Source organism: Bombina bombina, chromosome 1 (assembly GCF_027579735.1).
Source record: "Bombina bombina isolate aBomBom1 chromosome 1, aBomBom1.pri, whole genome shotgun sequence".
Classification (NCBI taxonomy): domain Eukaryota; kingdom Metazoa; phylum Chordata; class Amphibia; order Anura; family Bombinatoridae; genus Bombina; species Bombina bombina.
In genome coordinates this window covers 1,412,106,567-1,412,121,652 of record NC_069499.1, presented here as the reverse complement: position 1 = coordinate 1,412,121,652, position 15,086 = coordinate 1,412,106,567, and positions in this window count along the sequence as shown.

The following is a 15,086-nucleotide window of genomic DNA, read 5'->3' as shown; positions in this document are numbered from 1 at the left end:
CCCTTTGCGGGGCATGCCCCAAAGAATTCAGCTCTTTTGCCTGTAAAAAAAAACATACAATACCCCCCCAACATTACAACCCACCACCCACATACCCCTAATCTAACCCAAACCCCCCTTAAATAAACCTAACACTAAGCCCCTGAAGATCTCCCTACCTTGTCTTCACCATGCCGGGTTCGCCGATCGATCCAGAAGAGCCTCCGATGTCTTGATCTAAGCCCAAGCGGGGGCTGAAGATGTCCATGATCCGGCTGAAGTCTTCTATCAAACGGCATCTTCAATCTTCTTTCTTCCGGATCCATGTTCATCCCGCCGACGCGGAACATCCATCTTCACCGACGACTTCCCGACAAATGACGGTTCCTTTAAGGGACGTCATCCAAGATGGCATCCCTCGAATTCCGATTGGCTGATAGGATTCTATCAGCCAATCGGAATTAAGGTAGGAATAATCTGATTGGCTGATGGAATCATATTGAGCTCACATTCTATTGGCTGTTCCGATTAGCCAATAGAATGCGAGCTCAATCTGATTGGCTGATCGGATCAGCCAATCGGATTGAACTTGATTCTAATTGGCTGATTCCATCAGCCAATCAGAATTTTCTTACCTTAATTCCGATTGGCTGATAGAATCCTATCAGCCAATTGGAATTTTAGGGACGCCATCTTTAATGACGTCCCTTAAAGGAACCGTCATTCGTCGGGAAGTCATCGGTGAAGATGGATGTTCCGCGTCGGCGGGATGAACATGGATCCGGAAGAAAGAAGATTGAAGATGCCGCTTGATAGAAGACTTCAGCCTGATCATGGACCTCTTCAGCTCCTGCTTGGATGAAGACTTCAGCCCGATCATGGACCTCTTCAGCTCCCGCTTGGATGAAGACTTCAGTCGGATCATGGACATCTTCAGGGCTTGGATCAAGACATCGGAGGAGCTCTTCTGGATCGATCGGTGAACCCGGCGTGGTGAAGACAAGGTAGGGAGATCTTCAGGGGCTTAGTGTTAGGTTTATTTAAGGGGGATTTGGGTTAGATTAGGGGTATGTGGGTGGTGGGTTGTAATGTTGGGGGGTATTGTATGTTTTTTTTTACAGGCAAAAGAGCTGAATTCTTTGGGGCATGCCCCGCAAAGGGCCCTTTTCAGGGCTGGTAAGGTAAAAGAGCTTTTCTATTTTAATTTTAGAATAGGGTAGGGCATTTTTTTATTTTGGGGGTCTTTGTTATTTTATTAGGGGCTTAGAGTATGTGTAATTAGTTTAAAATTGTTGTAATATTTTTCTAATGTTTGTAAATATTTTTTTATTTTTTGTAACTTAGTTCTTTTTTATTTTTGTACTTTAGTTAGTTTATTTAATTGTATTTATTGGACGCGGAACATCCATCTTCACCGACGACTTCCCGATGAATGACGGTTCCTTTAAGGGACGTCATCCAAGATGGCGTCCCTCGAATTCCGATTTGCTGATAGGATTCTATCAGCCAATCGGAATTAAGGTAGGAATAATCTGATTGGCTGATGGAATCATATTGAGCTCGCATTCTATTGGCTGTTCCGATCAGCCAATAGAATGCAAGCTCAATCTGATTGGCTGATCGGATCAGCCAATCGGATTGAACTTGATTCTGATTGGCTGATTCCATCAGCCAATCAGAATTTTCTTACCTTAATTCCGATTGGCTGATAGAATCCTATCAGCCAATTGGAATTTTAGGGACGCCATCTTTAACGACGTCCCTTAAAGGAACCGTCATTCGTCGGGAAGTCGTCTGTGAAGATGGATGTTCCGCGTTGGCGGGATGAGCATGGATCCGGAAGAAAGAAGATTGAAGATGCCGCTTGATAGAAGACTTCAGCCCGATCATGGACCTCTTCAGCTCCCGCTTGGATGAAGACTTCAGCCCGATCATGGACCTCTTCAGCTCCCGCTTGGATGAAGACTTCAGTCGGATCATGGACATCTTCAGGGCTTGGATCAAGACATTGGAGGAGCTCTTCTGGATCGATCGGTGAACCCGGCGTGGTGAAGACAAGGTAGGGAGATCTTCAGGGGCTTAGTGTTAGGTTTATTTAAGGGGGATTTGGGTTAGATTAGGGGTATGTGGGTGGTGGGTTGTAATGTTGGGGGGGGTATTGTATGTTTTTTTTTACAGGCAAAAGAGCTGAATTCTTTGGGGCATGCCCCGCAAATGGCCCTTTTCAGGGCTGGTAAGGTAAAAGAGCTTTTCTATTTTAATTTTAGAATAGGGTAGGGCATTTTTTTATTTTGGGGGTCTTTGTTATTTTATTAGGGGGCTTAGAGTACGTGTAATTAGTTTAAAATTTTTGTAATATTTTTCTAATGTTTGTAAATATTTTTTTATTTTTTGTAACTTAGTTCTTTTTTATTTTTGTACTTTAGTTAGTTTATTTAATTGTATTTATTTGTAGGTATTGTATTTAATTAATTTATTGATAGTGTAGTGTTAGGTTTAATTGCAGATAATTGTAGTTATTTTATTTAATTAATTTATTGATAGTGTAGTGTTAGGTTTAATTGTAACTTAGGTTAAGATTTATTTTACAGGTAATTTTGTAATTATTTTAACTAGGTAACTATTAAATAGTTATTAACTATTTAATAGCTATTGTACCTGGTTAATATAAATACAAAGTTGCCTGTAAAATAAATATAAATCCTAAAATAGCAAACACAAAAAGTCAGCGCACCCGGCTTTAAAGAAACTGAAGGCACACAGTAAAATTCTCAAGTAGTGAATTTAATGTAATGCATATGAAAAACATTACATGACCAGAAGTGTATGGTGGCTGGCTCCACCGGACTTAGAAGATAAATAGGTCCTAAAATAGCTACAATATAATTATTATTTATATTGTAGCTATATTAGGGTTTATTTTACAGGTAAGTATTTAGCTTTAAATAGGAATAATTTATTTAATAAGAGTTAATTTATTTCGTTAAATAAAAATTATATTTAACTTAGGGGGGTGTTAGGGTTAGGGTTAGAATTAGCTTTAGGAGTTAAAAAATTTATTAGAGTTGCAGTGAGCTCCGGTCGGCAGATTAGGGGTTAATGCATGAAGTTAGGTGTCGGCGATGTTAGGGAGGGCAGATTAGGGGTTAATACTATTTATTATAGGGTTATTGAGGCGGGAGTGAGGCGGATTAGGGGTTAATACATTTATTATAGTAGCGTTGTGGTCCGGTCGGCAGATTAGGGGTTAATAAGTGTAGGTAGGTGGCGGCGACATTGGGGGCGGCAGATTAGGGGTTAATAAATATAATATAGGGGTCGGCGGTATTAGGGGCAGCAGATTAGGGGTACATAGGGATAACGTAGGTGGCGGCGGTGTACGGAGCGGCAGATTAGGGGTTAAAAAATTTTAATAGAGTGGCGGCAATGTGGGGGGGCCTCGGTTTAGGGGTACATAGGTAGTTTATGGGTGTTAGCGTACTTTAGAGCACAGTAGTTAAGAGCTTTGTAAACCGGTGTTAGCCCAGAAAGCTCTTAACTACTGACTTTTTTCTGCGGCTGGAGTTTTGTCGTTAGAGTTCTAACGCTCACTTCAGCCAAGACTCTAAATACCGGCGTTAGGAAGATCCCATTGAAAAGATAGGATACGCAAATGGCGTAGGGGGATCTGCGGTATGGAAAAGTCGCGGCTGCAAAGTGAGCATCAGACCCTTTCCTGACTGACTCCAAATACCAGCGGGCGGTAAAAACCAGCGTTAGGAGCCTCTAACGCTGGTTTTGATGGCTACCGCCAAACTCTAAATCTAGGCCTATGTTTTTTCATGGGATTCCCATAGCGCCGGTATTACGAGTTTTGCGGTACAGCTAAAAAGTGAGCGTTACAGCCTAAAACGACAAGATGTGAACCGCCATCTAAACTCAGTAGTTATGATTTTTATGCTACAAATCTGTAACATAGAACTCATAACTAAAGTGCTACAAAGTACACTAACACCCATAAACTACCTATTAACCCATAAACCAAGGCCCTCCCGCATAGCAAACACCATAAAAAATGTTATCTGCTGCTCCTGACATTGTCGCCACTAAAAAAATCTATTAACCCCTATTCCGCCGCTCCCTGACATTGTCGCCACTATAATAAAGTTATTAACCCCTAAACCACAGCCCTCCCGCATCGCAAACACTATTTAAATATTATTAACCCCTAATCTGCCGTCCGCGCACACTGCCGCTATAATAAACCTATTAACCCCTAAACCGCAAGCCCCACAACGAAAAATACTAAAATAAACTATTAACCCCTAAACCAAAAGCCCCCCACAACAAAATAAACTAAATTAAACTAGTAACCCCTAAACCTAACGACCCCCTAACTTTATATTAAAATTACAATTTCCCCTAGTTTAAATTAAATTAAAATTTACCTGTCAAATTAAAAAAAAATATTTTAAACTAACAATTAAACTATTATAATTATTAAACTAAAATTAAACTAACTACCAATTAAATAAAACTAAACTACCAATAAAAAATCCTAACACTACTCTAAAAATTACAAAAAAAGTATCTAATTACAAAAAATAACAACTAACTAAATTATCAAAAATAAAAAAGAATTACACCACATCTAATAGCCCTATCAAAATACAAAAGCCCACCCAAAGTAAAAAAAAACAAGCCTTCAATAAACTACCAATGTTACTTAAAAGGGCCTTTTGTGGGGCATTACCCCAAATGTATCAGCACTTTTACCTGTAAAAAAAAATACAAACATTCCCTCCAACAGTAAAACCCAACACCCAACCAATCCCCCACCCCAAATAAAAAAAAACTATCTAAACTAACCTAAGCTAACCATTGCCCTGAAAAGGGCATTTGTATGGGCATTGCCCTTAAAAGGGCTTTTAGCTCTTTTACACTGCCCAGACCCTAAACTAAAAAAAAAACCCCAAAAAACCTTAAAAAAACCTAACACTAACCCCCGACGATCCACTTACAGTTGTTGAAGTCCCGCTTGAAGGATCTTCATCCAGCCGGCGAAGTCATCATCCATGCGGCAAGAAGTCTTCATCCAGACGGCCTCTTCTATCTTCATCCAGCCAGCGAAGTCCTTATCCAGGCGGCAAGAAGTCCTCATCCAGACGGCATCTTCGATCTTCATCCAGCCAGTGCGGAGCGGGTCTATACTGAAGACATCCGGTACGGAGCATCCTCTTCATACGGTTGCCGCTAAACACTGAATTTTCAATGCAAGGGACGCGATTCAGGATGGCGTCCATTGCATTCCTATTTGCTGAAAAATTTGAATCAGCCAATAGGAATTATTTCTAGTATTTTATTCTAGAGTAGGTTTTTTTTGTTTTTTTTGGGGTGTTTTTTTTAAGGGTATTAGAATAGGATTAATCTTTATTTTTTTGATAATTTTGTGTGTTTTTTAATGATATTTACTAACTAGTCTACCTAGTTAAAATAAATACAAACTTACCTTTGAAATAAAAATAAAACCTAAGCTAGATACAATATAACTATTAGTTATATTGTTGCTAGCTTAGGTTTTATTTTACAGGTAAGTATGCATTTAGTTTTAAATAGGTATTATTTAGTTAATAATTGAAAATTTAATTTAGATCTAATTTAATTATGTAAAAGTTAGGGGGGTTAGGGTTAGGTTTAGGGGTTAATATAGTTTAATGTAGCTTGTTGCGATGTGGGGGGGCTGGTGGTTTAGGGGTTAATCGGTTTATTTAGTTAATAATTGTAAATTTAATTTAGCTATATTTTTATTATGTTAAAATTAGGGGGTGTTAGGGTTAGGTTTAGGGGTTAATATAGTTTAATTTCACTTGTTGCGATGTTGGGGGCTTGCGGTTTAGGGGTTAATAAATGTAGTATAGTGGCGGCGATATCGGGAGCGGAAGATTAGGGGTTAATAATTTTATTTAGGTAACGGCGATATTAGGAGCTGCAGATTAGGAGTTAATAACTGTAGGCAGGCATCAGCGATGTTGGGGGCAGCATATTAGGGGTGTTTAGATGTAGGGTTTATGTTAGGGTGTTAGGTTTAAACTGTATTTTTATTTCCCCATAGACATTAATCGGGCTGCGTTACAGAACTTTTGTTTCCGCGATCGCAGATGTTAGTTTTTTTTTCCCAGCTCTCCCCATTAATGTCTATGGAGAAATCGTGCATGAACACGTCTCAGCAGCGCTCAGATTGTGTGCGGTATGGAGCTCAACGCAACTATATCGCAGGCAAAAGGCGTATGCTTGAAAACTTGTAATGGCAGCGCTATAGGAAATTAAATAACGTAACTTTTGTTGCATTCGTTAATTTCTCTATAGCGCTCAAAACTCATAATCTAGGTGATTATGATTTAAAAAGAGTAAACACAGTTGATTGATAATAAATGGCTTCAGCCAAACATTCATATTCTATCATCTCTGAAAAATGGCCAAGAAATCATAAATTCTGCCAGGGTATGTAAACTTATGAGCACAAATATATATATACACAAAACACAGAAGGGAACTGCACTCCAAGACTGTACTGGGTACACATTCTTTGACCCTGCAACATGCACAGCTCTGGGTGCTCAATAGCACTCTCAGGCATGCTTCACTATCCCCAGAGTCACAGGCAGTTAACCCCAGACAGGTCTGGGTGCAAGGCACATAGGGAAAATTACAAAACAAATTAATACAAATTAATACAACACACAGAGGAAGTCTAACAATCGCTGGCAAGCTCTCAGCTAAGATTAAAAGCAAAAAACATAAATTATGCTTACCTGATAATTTAATTTCCATCTGTATGGGAAGTGTCCACAGCTGCATTCCTTACTTGTGGGAAATACTGAATCTGGCCACCAGGAGGAGGCAAAGACACCCCAGCCAAAGGCTTAAATACCTCCACCCCTTCCTCATAACCCCAGTCATTCTGCCGAGGGAATAAAGAACAGTAGGAGAAATATCAGGGTGAAAAAGGTGCCAGAAGAAAAAAATTCAAATTTAGGGCCGCCCATAGGAGAACACGGGCGGGAGCTGTGGACTTTTCCCATAGAGATGGAAATTAAATTATCAGCGTAGGACGTATCCACAATTCAAGTCACAATCACACTTATTCACATCAAAGGTTTCAATATAAATCGAATTCTAATGTGCAGAAAAATACCAAACAAATAACTGACCAAAGAAGTACAAGGGAAAATGAAACACAAGAAAAACATCACAATAACCATTTTATTGTTCAGAATACTGACATAGAAAGTAACAATATGGCCAAAGGTGCTAGACCAAAAGAACATGTACATAATAAAAATATAATTCATAAGAATAATAAAAACCAATCTCCATATGACACTAGGAGGAATTATATCCAACCCAATGAAGCTCACTATAGAGATTCCCCCAACAGTCATCAAAACCAAGGGCCATATAAAAATCCCAATCATCATTATAATCATAATAGGGATATAAATATTCCAGTACAACAGGATTTAGAATGGAGGGGACCACATTTTTTAGAGCAAGGACCAGGTCCATATCCCCCATGGTCACACAGAGAGAGTTGGGGGGAACCATTATTGATGAACAGGGAGAACAGGAAAAGACCAAGAGAGGGAAGAGAATGGGAACCAAACGAGGGAAGCGAAGTGGCAAAAGAGCCAAAGAAACAGAGGGAAAAGAACTCCTAAAGAAAGCTAAAGAAAAATTTTTTAATCTATCCAGTACCAAATTAACTAATTCAGATCTATTGTTGCTCAACAAAGGGCTCAAATTTGCCCCCAAAAAACTCCCAAATAAATTCGACACCTATATAGACATTTTTTAAATTTGTGCGTAAATTAAACTTAAAGAGATATTACGCAAAAAACAGCAAGTCGTATTAGGTAGTGGATATGAAGGACAATACAAATAACATGGGATCAGAAAGATGTAGAAACTTTAAGAATAATGAATGAATTAACTGATGCAGCAGGTAGCGTTTGGGACAATACAAATATAGAAATGGATGAGTTATTGAATTTAAGTTTACATGATAATGAAAATGAAATTAAACACAGTAAATTTAAACGTCCTTCCTCATTCAATCCCACATTTACACAAGGGGAATATATTCCAGTATTTAATGCCTTAGTAACTGAGGAACTAAATAACTACTTTGACTCAGGGACCTATAAAAATAAATTCAAATTTAGAGACAATTTAAAAATACATGAGAGATTGTCCCTCAATAAATTAAAGAATGATAATCAAGTGGTCATCAGACAGGCGGACAAGGGAGGGGGGGGGGGGATCATAGTCCAAGACAAAGGGGATTACCACAATGAGGCTTACCGATTATTGGGAGATATTAATACATATGAAAAATTGGCCAAAGATCCAACTATTGAATATAACAAGAAGTTATTTAACATTTTAATAGAGGCCAAGAATGAAGCTATATTAAACACCCCAAAATCCCTATTTTTTATCATATTCCCAAGCTACATAAAGATCCGAAGAACCCCCCAGGTCGACCCATCATTTCAGGTTTAGAATCCATTACCAGCAATTTATCTACTTATATCGATTTCTACATGCAGCCAATAGTCAAAAACATTAAGTCATACATCAAGGATACATTGGATGTTATCACACATTTGGAAGGTATACAATGGAAAGAGGAATATATGTGGATAACATGTGATGTATCGTCGTTGTATACCAACATTTCTCACAGTAAAGGGATCGATGCTTTTAAAATGATGGGTACAGACAGTGGTATATCCATTAAACATCTGGATTTCATAACAAATAGAATAGAATTTATTTTATGTAATAATTATTTCAACTTTCATGGTACATTCTATAGGCAAATCCAAGGGACAGCCATGGGTACCCCAATGGCACCATCGTATGTCAATATATATATGGCTCATTTTGAAGATATGAAAATATGGAATAATAATTCATATTCTAGTAATGTCATCAAGTATCTGAGATACATTGACGATATTAATTTTATCTGGCAAGGTGATGTAAATTTGGCCCAAGAATTCATTAGCTATATCAATAACAATATATATAATCTATCCTTTACCAGTAAAATGTCAAAAGAGAAAATTGAATTTTTGGATGTGGAATTCTTTATTGAAGGAACATCTAATGTAGTAATGGTAAAGAATTACCGCAAAACAACAGATAGCAATGGATTCTTAAATGCTAAAAGTGGCCACAAAAAATCGTGGATACAGAACATACCCTTTGGGCAGTTCCGTAGAGTCCGTAGAAATTGTACCAGGATGGAGGATTTTAATAAGGAAGCTGATGTGTTAGAAAAGAAGTTCTTGGAGAAAGAGTATAATAAAGATTTAGTTATAGAGGCTAGAAATAAAAACACAATATGTGATAGGGAACAACTACTATGTCCAAAAAAGAAAGAAAATGAAAGTGAAGGGTTAAAGGATAATACAATCAGGTTTATCACCACCTTCAATGAAGGAGCAGGTTTTTTAAAATTTTTTTTAAATAAACATTGGGGGATACTTAAGGCAGACCCATTAGTCAAAGGAGTTATAGAAGATAAACCAAACATACGGCTAGATTTAGAGTTCTGCGGCCAAAGGGGTGCGTTAGCTACGCGTCTATTTTTTCCCCCGCACCTTTTAAATACCGCTGGTATTTAGAGTTCACAGAAGGGCTGCGTTAGGCTCCAAAAAGGGAGCGTAGAGCATAATTTACCGCCACTGCAACTCTCGATACCAGCGGTGCTTACGGACGCGGCCAGCTTCAAAAACGTGCTTGTGCACGATTCCCCCATAGGAAACAATGGGGCAGTTTGAGCTGAAAAAAAACCTAACACCTGCAAAAAAGCAGCGTTCAGCTCCTAACGCAGCCCCATTGTTTCCTATGGGGAAACACTTTCTAAGTCTGCACCTAACACCCTAACATGAACCCCGAGTATAAACACCCCTAACCTTACACTTATTAACCCCTAATCTGCCGCCCCCGCTATCGCTAACCCATGCATATTATTATTAACCCCTAATCTGCCGCTCTGTACACCGCCGCAACCTACATTATAGCTATGTACCCCTAATCTGCTGCCACTAACACCGCCGACCCCTATATTATATTTATTAACCCCTAATCTGCCGCCCCCAACGTCGCCGCCACCTACCTACAATTATTAACCCCTAATCTGCCGACCAGACCTCACCGCTACTATAATAAATGTATTAACCCCTAATCCGCCTCACTCCCGCCTCAAAAACCCTATAATAAATAGTATTAACCCCTAATCTGCCCTCCCTAACATCGCCGACACCTAACTTCAAGTATTAACCCCTAATCTGCCGACCGGACCTCGCTGCTACTCTAATAACTGTATTAACCCCTAAAGCTAAGTCTAACCCTAACACTAACACCCCCCTAAGTTAAATATAATTTTATTCTAACGAAATAAATTAAATCTTATTAAATAAATTATTCCTATTTAAAGCTAGATACTTACCTGTAAAATAAACCCTAATATAGCTACAATATAAATAATTATTATATTGTAGCTATTTTAGGATTTATATTTATTTTACAGGCAACTTTGTATTTATTTTAACCAGGTACAATAGCTATTAAATAGTTAAGAACTATTTAATAGCTACCTAGTTAAAATAAATAAAAAATTACCTGTAAAATAAATCCTAACCTAAGTTACAATTAAACCTAACACTACACTATCAATAAATTAATTAAATAAACTACCTACAATTACCTACAAATAAATACAAATAAATACACTAACTAAAGTACAAAAAATAAAAAAAGAACTGTTACAAAAAATAAAAAAATAATTTACAAACATTATAAAAATATTACAACAATTTTAAGCTAATTACACCTACTCTAAGCCCCCTAATAAAATAACAAAGCCCCCCAAAATAAAAAAATGCCCTACCCTATTCTAAAATAAAAATTGTAAAGCTCTTTTACCTTACCAGCCCTTAAAAGGGCCTTTTCTTCATCCTATCCGGCAAGAAGAGCTCCTCCAGAGGGTCCAAAGTCTTCATCCTATCGGGCAAGAAGAGAACATCCGGACCGGCAAACATCTTCATCTAGGCGGCATTTTCTATCTTCTTCCATCCGGGTCCATCTTCAAGCAGCCGACGTGGAGCCATCCTTCCTCACCGACGGACTAACGACGAATGAAGGTTCCTTTAAGGGACGTCATCCAAGATGGCACCCCTCGAATTCCGATTGGCTGATAGGATTCTATCAGCCAATCGGAATTAAGGTAGGAATAATCTGATTGGCTGATGGAATCAGCCAATCAGATTGAAGTTCAATCGGATTAGCTGATCCAATCAGCCAATCAGATTGAGCTCGCATTCTATTGGCTGTTCCGGTCAGATTTTTCCTACCTTAATTCCGATTGGCTGATAGAATCCTATCAGCCAATCGGAATTCGAGGGACGCCATCTTGGATGACGTCCCTTAAAGGAACCTTCATTCGTCGTTAGTCCGTCGGTGAGGAAGTATGGCTCTGCATCGGCTTCTTGAAGATGGACCCGCTTCGCGCCGGATGGAAGAAGATAGAAGATGCCGCCTGTATGAAGATGTTTGCCGGTCCGGATGTCCTCTTCTTGCCCGATAGGATTTAGACTTTGGACCCTCTGGAGGAGCTCTTCTTGCCGGATAGGATGAAGACTTCGGACCCTCTTCTGGACGGATCGGTGATACCCGGCGTGGTGAAGACAAGGTAGGGAGATCTTCAGGGGCTTAGTGTTAGGTTTATTTAAGGGGGTTTGGGTTAGATTAGGGGTATGTGGGTGGTGGGTTGTAATGTTGGGGGGGGGGTATTGTATGTTTTTTTTTACAGGCAAAAGAGCAGAATTCTTTGGGGCATGCCCTGCAAAAGACCCTTTTAAGGGCTGGTAAGGTAAAAGAGCTTTACAATTTTTATTTTAGAATAGGGTAGAGCATTTTTTTATTTTGGGGGGCTTTGTTATTTTATTAGGGGGCTTAGAGTAGGTGTAATTAGCTTAAAATTGTAATATTTTTATAATGTTTGTAAATTATTTTTTTATTTTTTGTAACTTAGTTCTTTTTTTATTTTTTTTACTTTAGTTAGTGTATTTATTTGTATTTATTTGTAGGTATTTGTATTTAATTTATTTAATTAATTTATTGATAGTGTAGTGTTAGGTTTAATTGTAACTTAGGTTAGGATTTATTTTACAGGTAATTTTGTAATTATTTTAACTAGGTAACTATTAAATAGTTATTAACTATTTAATAGCTTGTGTACCTGGTTAAAATAAATACAAAGTTGCCTGTAAAATAAATATTAATCCTAAAATAGCTACAATATAATTATTATTTATATTGTAGCTATATTAGGGTTTGTTTTACAGGTAAGTATTTAGCTTTAAATAGGAATAATTTATTTAATAAGATTTATTTTATTTCGTTAGATTTAAATTATATTTAACTTAGGGGGGTGTTAGGGTTAGGGTTAGACTTAGCTTTAGGGGTTAATACATTTATTATAGTAGCGGTGAGGTCCGGTCGGCAGATTAGGGGTTAATAATTGTGGGTAGGTAGCGGCGACGTTGGGGGGGGCATATTAGGGGTTAATAAATATAATATAGGGGTCGGCGATTTTAGGGGCAGCAGATTAGGGGTACATAGGGATAATGTAGGTTGCGGCAGTGTGCGGTCGGCAGATTAGGGGTTAAAAAAATTAATAGAGTGGCGGCGATGTGGGGGGGCCTCGGTTTAGGGGTACATAGGTAGTTTATGGGTGTTAGTGTACTTTAGAGCACAGTAGTTAAGAGCTTTATGAACCGGTGTTAGCCCAGAAAGCTCTTAACTCCTGGCTTTTCTCTGCGGCTGGAGTCTTGTTGGTAGATCTCTAATGCTCACTTCAGCGAAGACTCTAAATACCGGCGTTAGAAAGATCCCATTGAAAAGATAGGATACGCAATTGGCGTAAGGGGATCTGCGGTATAGAAAAGTCGCGGCTGGAAAGTGAGCTTTAGACCCTTTCCTGACTGACTCTAAATACCAGCGGGCTGTAAAAACCAGCGTTAGGACCCCCTAACGCTGGTTTTGACGGCTAACACAGAACTCTAAATCTAGGCGTTAGTGTTTAAGAAAAATAGGAATCTCAAAAATATACTTGCCCCCTCTAAATTAACTAATGTAGAATTCAACAAACAAAGAGGCAATGTAACTTTGGATCAATGGGTCTCTGGAAAACCAGGGACCTTTAAATGTGGTCGCAAGAATTGTTGTATGTGCCCCTTGATTTGGAACAGAGACACAATTATGAACACAAGTCACTCAAAATCGATTCCCATTAAATCCCGGGGTACCTGTCAATCTACCTATGTAGTCTATAGTTTAACATGTAAATGTGGGAGTGTCTATGTAGGAATGACCAAAAGAAAAATAAAACGAAGATGCTATGAGCACATTAGTAACATAGAACTAGGGCTCAAAACATAAACAAAACATAGTGTATCAGACCATTTCAGGATTTACCACAAACAAGATCCCAGTAGCCTGAAAATCAGTATTCTGGAAACAGTGCCGGTCAGTTCTAACCCTCATCAAAGACTCACTATTCTGAGGAAAAAAGAAACTAAATGGATTCAGACACTTGAATGTCTGGCTCCTAAAGGCTTGAATACTGATTTGGATCTTCAAGCCTTCATGATATAAATATATGTTGAAAATTGATGTGAATAAGTGTTCTAGTTTATAGTATCAAAGTTTTTCAAATTACATTTTATATATGGGTTGTCTATAATTCAATATTTATTCATCCAGTTGGAGATATATTATCAAGTAGGGAAATCTGTTGCTTAGATTCGTAATAGTGCAAACAATATAGAGGTATACATCAATTTTTATTAGTAAGATATGTGATTCCAAAGAATACAGTGTCATTTTACAATGGATTTTTAATTGTTATTTATTATCGCCAAGTTTTAATATTGTAATAAAAGTTAACCAAATTTTTAATTTTCAATATATGTATTAATATATGTATTTGCATTTTCAATATGTTAGTTTTTTAGTAGGGAAAAATTTTTGCTTTAGGAACAGAGACTTGCAATATTCCAATCAGTTTCAGACACGCCGCTGTTCCGTAGTTTAGACAGAGAGGTGTGTCTGAGTCTGCCACTGGATTGGATCATTTGTTAGCCTATTAAATTCATCTAAGACTTTTAAAAGGAGGATCCCCGCGAATTGAAAATCACAAGTCCTGAGTCTTGAGAAAGTCCGTATGAATTGGATGAAACGCGTAGACTAAAGAGGGATATCATTACAGACTATCTACCTGTTGTGGCTACAAGCACGTTTGTTACTTGGGATTATAACCACCTGTGCCTTTGGACGTAATACAGACGCAAGAACGGAACACAGCCTGGAGTGCTGCCAGTCGGATTGCCGTCAGAAAGAAAAATCTTTGTATCAAAGGCCTGATTTACATGATGATCTTGTAAGTGCAACTGTATCTATAGCGCAAAAGAATTGATTAAAACTTTTACCTTGAGTTGCGGTTGCGCTCTGTTCTTTTTTTTGCTTTCAGTGTCTATACGGCTGGGGGCTCTTCAGCGTCCTGTGACCAGTCAAGCAGCACCGTACTCTAATACGGAGATAGGAGGATATCATAAACAAGCAACACAGAACGGATTACCGATAGATATTTCAACCATACTCCTAGAGACATCGAGGTGAGAAGAGTAATAACATTATTATTTAACTCCAGTGGCATATATTTTAAAGGACAATATTTTGTTTTTTAATTAACGTTATTATCATTGTTGGCAAATGTATTTATTTTCTTTATCATAAATATATTTTCACTATTACTGTATTTAGCCTATAGCTCGATCTGATATTTATAATATATAATATATTTCATAAAGATTATTTTTTTATTTTTTTTTAAACAAATTTTTTTTATTGAGACAATCATCGTGTTAACATAATAATGCCTTTGGAACAAAAGTACATAGATCAGTAATAATCTTATGCAATAAACATGTAAAAAAAAAAACAACTTGTTAAGAATGAAGGTTGAAGATAGGCCGAGTGTATGGCATTAGTAGTCT